Here is a 7,941-nt window from a genome sequence, read left to right on the forward strand (position 1 = left end):
TTAAAATTAAAACATAAATTAAAATACATTAAAATACATTAAAATTAAAATGATACTGAAATGAAATAAAATTATTCATATTTATGATCAATTATAACTATTAAATATTTTATTAATTATTTGGTACTGTTCTAGATAGAAATATGAATGTTTTTTCTGAGAGTGATTCAACTAGTGACCTTATCTTATAACTGATGTAATCATTAGCTTTATATTTACTGTTTTTCAGTAATTATATTTATTGTTTTTTCAGTAATAATACACTGATTCACTTTTTCCTACAAGTGAATCCGCAGAAAATCATAACCTCTAAAAGTGAATCAGTGTATTATCACTAAAAAAACAATAAATATTCGCTGATGATGCATCAATTATAAGTGTAGCACTGAAGTCAATAATAATATACTGATTTACTTTCAGAAAGCATTAGAGCTTCATTTTACAATTATAGAAAAATGATTAATGTATTATATTGAGATTTAACAAATTTCTTCGTCATGATTGTTCTCCAGATGGATAATCATTATTCATTACATCTTTCCCGTAATTTTTCTTGACGATTGCCTGCAATATCGATCAATGTGGAACATCTTCTTCTTTCCCCCTCGAGTACGATTGAACCGGTCTTTCTTCTTATTTCTGAGATCTCAGAATAAATGCTTCAGATTACGCGACCGCTATCTACGGGCTATTACGGATGAAAGAATTACGATTTCTACGAGATGACGCGTAAAGTCCTGTTGCGAAAGATCTATTATGGTAACAGAAGTAACAGAATCATCGTCGGGGAGAACCGGAGGGTAGTTATCTGACTATTCTGCATACGTCACAGTACGCGATTTATTTTTCAAATCGAAAGTATTGAAAAATTTATGACTCGCCTTATCTGCGCACCATAAAAGTACCGAGAGAATAAAATGTCGCGTATTATCTGGGGAAGTTATTTTATTCCACGATGCCGACATCTCGCGGGTCGCTACGATCGCTGCAAATTTATTTGCATAGAGTCGAAAAGAGAGAAAAAGAGCGCGAAGGGAAAAGATCGCGTTACACGCCCTCAGCACCGCTCCTGATACTGCTAACGATGAAAGGAAACAGATTCTCGTCTGCACGTCTCGTGAAGAAGTTTGCAAAAGTCGAAGGAATAGAATTCCTTTAAATCGTTCGTACTGAGCACGCACGTCGCTAAAGGGATTTAATATATGAGAACATCGTTTTTCATGCAAATCCCTGAAGTTACGCACGACGTACCGTCGCAGCCCGACGCAGGATTGCGGCATAACGTATAATACGTGATCGTAAATAAGACATTCTGTTAGAATATAGTAGAAATGAAATCATAAAAAAACCGCGATAAACAGAACGGTCGGCAGTTTTATTTCACAAAACATGCGTAGCCGATACACATAACATGCGTATTGCCGATTTCCGTGTTACTGGAGTGATCAGATAGATAATATTCTCGCGAGCAGAACACAATAGATGTAAAAATCGTCTAGTAATGTTAATCGATTGCATTCAAAATCATCTCTTCATACCGATAGATGCGTTGAATTTTTATTCTTTATCCATTGAAAAATGCATACGGTTTGAAATGTGACAGAAAAACAAAATATTACTAACACTAATTGACATGCAATCCTTAATACTTATAGTATTGCATCTTTCATAATTCCGATGATTAATAAATGATAATTTTAGGTTAATAATAATTAATTAATATTCCAATAATTAATGAATTATTAATTATTTAAAATTATCATTTATTAGTCATTGAAATTATAAACATAATAGTCAATATTATAATTGATAGCATATAGAGATCATCAGTATTTAATAATAAATAACTTCCAATTATATATGTGTAACAAATTTATCTTCAAGGAATAGAACGTGCATTAAGAATTTAATTGAAAACAATAAAGGAAATCGCCGCTAGTATACCACAAATAATAGAACAATTTCGAGTCCGTTTCGATTATAAAATATTTAAAAGCCCATCTTGCGTTATATATCCTATCACGACCATTTCTCCATTTTCTTCGTTTACACGAATAGCGGCTGTCGCAATTCGCTTGTCTACTATCTCGCATTCCACCCTCCTCATACCTCGTACCTAAGGTACCCTGTCTTTTTCCGCTTTCCATTCCTCCTCCGGTGCTGAGTCAACTAAAACAACCTGGCAATTACTCTCCGAGGATCGTTACAACCTAGAAAACAATCTTGCCGCTTGTACGTAGACGAGGATGCAGTTCGGCGACGCGACCGAATCGGCGCGGTGTGGCGCGGCGCGAGCTCGACTTAATTTTAGACACGATCGTAATTTTCGAGTCCGTGCCGTAGTTATCGTCGCGCGAAACGAAGATGCCGCGACGAGACGCCACCATAGTCGTAATGACGAATGTTTCATTAGTCGCGTACACGATGAACATCATGCGAACCTGCGAAAGAATTTTTCATCGAGTTTATCGATCGTTAAAATTTTAAACCTCCTTCACCCGGTCTTTACTTTTGAAGTCTCACTTATTTCTCTTTACGTTCTTTTAAACTTACATCTACGAACTCATAGCTCGTCAGTTATGATGCATTACGATCTTTCTTTCGACTTATCGTCCTGCAAGCGATAAAAAAGATACCACGTACGTTCCGATATGATCTTAAAAAACATCTTTTTCTCGTTCTCTCTCTCTCTCTCACTATTTTAAATATTATATGTTTATACAATATTTGTAGATCTCGAAAGAAGAGATGTGAGATATTTGTATGTACATGGAGATGACGGCGAGACGGCATAAATGAAATTATATATTATATATTGATCGCGATATAATGTAATGCACATTCTCGCGTAAAATGTATGTTTCTCTATTTGAAATGCAATATCGGCAGAGGGTCGTTATAATCTAGCAATGTATAATCCAATACTAATAGGATGGTCCAATAACGAGCCAATAACCCTCCAGCTTACTACTCACGAAATGCTATGAAATTAGCATAGATTGTTGTGGTACGAAGATCAGCATCGCGTATATGATGTGTTTGTGGTAAACGCCACGAAGGAAGATCTAGAATAAATATTTACTCATGTTGTAAAAGCCTATGTGAATATGCATCGTCCATCAGGGACGACGTATCGAATACGAGCGCGCTGTATATTTCGTGAAATTTTAGGTACGCAGTAAAAGTCCCCCACCGTCCATTTCGTTGAAAGCTTTTTATTAAATCGAAAACTCTTTTCTACAATTTTCTACGATCATGAACAAAAATTCCAATTAGGTTATCCATTGTGATATAAAATCTGCCAGTGACGTACGATGCATAATACATTAGATTACTCGCGATGCAGAAATGAGCGCCTTTGTTAGCAACAATTGTGTAAAGTTTATTGCCGACAATGTGCAGTGTACGTGCCTGGGTCATTCAACATTTTATACGAAATTAGGCTCTGTTTGACGCATAATAACGTGGCGTTTGCGTTTTCTATATGCGAAGGTGGATTCATTGGTAGCACATACGGAGTACGACGGTCGTCCCAGTAGATTGTATGAATGTCCCAGATAGCACCCACAGGCTAATATTCGCAGCTCCGAATTTATCGCTAGAACGGAGGTCCGTCGGGATTGTCACGAGTCCGGCAACTTTATTTTCGCCGTTTGTGAGTTTGGCTTTTCGTATCTATTACGGCGATGCGGTACGGCCCCCAGGAAAATGAGCGACCCGGAGGAACTTTCCTGTTGGGATATCCCGTGGGATGTTGGGTTGCTGGAATGAGAGCGAGAGAAAGTATGTGTACGTATGTATTGTAAGAGAAAGAGAGAGAGAGAGAGAGAGAGAGAGAGAGAGACACAGAGAAAAAGAGGGATATGCGTAGCATGAGCCGTGTTTGTAACAAAGAGGAACCGCGGTTCTCGCAGTCGAGACCAACATTCCCAACGACACCGGCGTCGAACAGTGGATACATAACTTTTGACGAATTTACGCACGTCACCGCATGCAACAGAAGAACATTGACATTGCGCAACATTAGCCGAGTGCTTGCAACTTTGATCCGAGTAGGACTGTGCGAGCTACATAAAGAGAAGCACAGCGACAGAGTGATGTCTTGTTTGAGTAATTTCATTTACGTTGAGAAGTTTGCATTGGCGGTATTAGTGATGCCACTGCGTGCTTCTTCCCTCCCCCCTCTCTCTTTCTCTTTCTCTCTTTCTCTCTCTCTCTCTCTCTCTCTCTCTCTCTCTAACATCGAGCTTGAGCTGCTAAATATTGAAATGCCACGAGTGGCGGTAACGTTTTCGTATTTCAAACTTCTCATGTATACATAGATGCTTCATTTCATTATTAATCGACAGCTTGATTTTAACGATACATGACATTTTATATGTAAGGCAATGTAACTACCCCTTCGAGACTTCATTAACGTGTCGCAGCGTTGGATGGCTTATTTAACTTTGTCCTGTATCTAGTGCAATTGCAGTCACACGCGAGGGGTGGAATGTGAGGGCTTCTCTAAGTCCTGTTGGTAATTCCATTCGCCATGGCTAACTATGTACTGGATTATGTCCGTTACTGCTCAACGCTCTCAGATCTCCCTCCCGCGCGATGCGATATAAATGTCATTAAAAAAATCCGGATTTGTGTGATTCTTCTATTCTCGTATGTTGCGATTCGCTCTGAAAGTTACGTAATGAGAGGTAGAAAAAAAAAAATATACACGCTACATCCATATGATGTGTAAAAGCCACTCCCTTGGTTTTCGCGCTTCAAGAGTTTATTTACACCGCGTGCGTCAACTACGAATAGTGGAAAAGCGAGACATATATAGAGTGAACTATCGATGTACTCGAAGGGGGGAAGTGAGAGCGCACGCAGAACCAGACTCATTAATATTCCACCGTGATAGCACCTGCTAGCAGCTGATAAGTTCGCGTACATTTAGTCGCGTGGCATGTTCTTTCTGTCTGTTTCCATCTATGGGTAACTAACTAATTCCATGATTATCTCTCCTCATCATTTCGGCAGAAGGTGAAAACGTTAAAAAATTATTCTCGCGAATTAATTCAACAATGTTTTGTAAAACTCAGCGAGAATGTATTTTACACTTAATCCAAAAATCTATGCTTTCAATATCACGCGACAAAATCGATTGAATATCGAAAAATAGAGATAGAAAGCGAGAGAGAGAGAAAGAGAGAGAGAGAGAGAGAGAGAGAGAGAGAGAGAGAAAGCGTAATTTATTGAGCGCTCTGGAACAAGTCCTTTCAAGTGTTAAAGCCATAATATAAAATAAGACTTAGATATAAATAGTAATTCATATTTAAAAAAAAAAACAAAAGATTGAGAGAGAGAGAGAGAGAGAGAGAGAGAGAGAGAGAGAGAGAATATCTTCTATGTATCTTGCCTTATCATATATACCGCCGAACAATATATAACATCAAAATGCATGGCCAGATGAGCATCACCGATGGTCCCCAGCCATAAACCATCTGCCTCATTATGTTCTCCTGCGATGCAGGTATTTGCGCGGCTCATATAATGCACATCGAGCAGCTTCGGCGACAATATTAATTTTCGCCGTATTGCACGCTGAACGGTGGGTTATCGGGCGTCAGTGGGTTAATTAAATCGTGATTTTCGCGACGCGGGAACACACGCAGGGACAATCCGGCCGTAAAATTGATAGCCAGAAAGGATCTCCTTTCGGATTAAATCTCGGCGTGACTCCCAAATAGCTCTACATTTTTTCCTCTTTTTTTGGGAATTTTTTCCATAAAGCTCGTGGAAGACGCGATTAAATGAGGGATAATCCGAATAACGAGGTCGATTAAAACGCGACTGCGCCGATCGATGGATACATCTTATATTCCCGGATGGTCATTGAATATTATGGCATTAATTAGTCGCGACAAGCGCGCTCGGCATTAGGCGACGATACCTCGTGCGTTTACGAACAAAATGAATGTCGAGTTCTATATTGTGATAAAAGCTACGAACACAAACGGCGTGAATGCATGCAATAACAACAAAGGAACGTTTAACCGCAATCATTGAAATTATGAGATTTTCAAATTTTTCCAGACTCGAGATTATGGAGTATATAGAGATTTCTCCGCGGAATTGATCCTTAAACGCTTTTTTAACGTGACGTGCCCGGCTTTCTTTTTTTAATACTTTTTTAATGTTTATGTTTTTATTAAGACTAAAACCGAGCTAAATTAATCCAATCGTGGTAAATCTAGCTTTTTACGTGAGAGGATTGTCACCAAAAATAAAATTACTGTAATTAATTATGATTATTTATGAAAAGCAAAAATCTAAACTTTCACGTGCAAATTCAAATTAATTCGGAAAGAAGAATTATTAGATTAGACAAAAATGACAGCCGCTGTTTTAATATTAATAAAAATCAAAAGTAATAAAAAATTAATAAAAATCGATGTAAAAAAGAATCTGATAAGTAATAGTTACCAAATGTTGAATGAAATAATTCCAATCAAATGTTTGGCTAATATTATAACCAAAAATCATTTTATTTTTCTATGAACATTTAGTATGTATATCTATAATAGTCAAACGATTGATTATATTATTATATAATACTTATTAAATATTTAGAAAAGTTAAATCATTTTTTATTATGTCATATTAATTAAACATTTGATTTGAATTATTTCACTCAACATTTAATAATTATTATCAAACTCTTTTTTTCAATTTGGAGAGAGATGTATTTGTTGCACTATTTTATTATATTTCTTTGACTGTGTTATATTAGGTTATTTATTTTCTTCTTTGTGCTCGTTTCTACTAATATAGATAAATTTTAATTTCTTGGGTCAAAATTAAATTTGTGTTTTATCTTTTTCTAGTCTTAATTAGAAAAGGACAAAGATAAATTAAACCGAGATTAAAATTAATCTACATTGAATACATAAAAATAGACTAGCACAGTTATTTATATTGTTGACTTTAACATATATCTCCTTCGATTTTTTGCTGATAAAGAATTTTGTACAATTAGAAACTTTTAATTATTAAATATAAAATTTTAAACAACAAATAACAAGAAGGGATTACAAGCCAGTTTTTTATGTATTCAGATTCTTAGAACATACGTTTCGATACTTTATTATTAAATTATCCTCAGTATAAAGAAATTATACTCTGATGTTGATACTGAATTTAATTAAATTGCATGATTTCTTTAATAATTTACAAATATTATCATCAAATTTGGTTCTAATAAAAGAAAAAGTGAATATGGAATATTTATAATTATGATTCATCTCGCTCTTTTTTTTTGTATAAAATTTTAAGCTTTGAATTATACATTTAATGGCTTATATTGTTCGCCTTAATTTTTGTTTCATCATTCGTAAAATATATATACATTTGCTCGATATCGCTTGTTCCTTATTGTTTAACGATTAAAAAAAGATGCTTACAATAAGTTCATTTTTATGAAAGTTATAAGCAATCGAATTGGCCTAGGTATATCATATCCAGTATGATACAAGTGTGTTGTTCCCACGGTGTGACATTTAAGGATTAATCGGCTGCTTCGCGACCCCGAATGCAGTATGGCGCGAATGGACCACTCTCGACAATTATATTAACCTAATAATTACGACGTCCACGTAATTGCATCACGTGGAAACGAGCGATACGGCCATTAAGTGGTCCGCTATCGTTAGCGCGATTAATAACTTTTTTATAACCTAATCGTTTTTACAATCTAGGATGTGCCGACGTAATATCGTACACGAGGTAATACGCGACGTAACAGCGTAGAGCTCGATATTATCAAAGAGTGAAAATCCATTAATAAAAACTGGAACAATGTGTGTGAATGCATATACATATATATATATATATATATATATATATATATGTGTATGTCTGTATGTCTGTGTATACGCGTGTCGCGTGCGCGTGCCGACACCC

Source organism: Atta colombica, unplaced genomic scaffold, assembly GCF_001594045.1.
Source record: "Atta colombica isolate Treedump-2 unplaced genomic scaffold, Acol1.0 scaffold281, whole genome shotgun sequence".
NCBI lineage: Eukaryota > Metazoa > Arthropoda > Insecta > Hymenoptera > Formicidae > Atta > Atta colombica.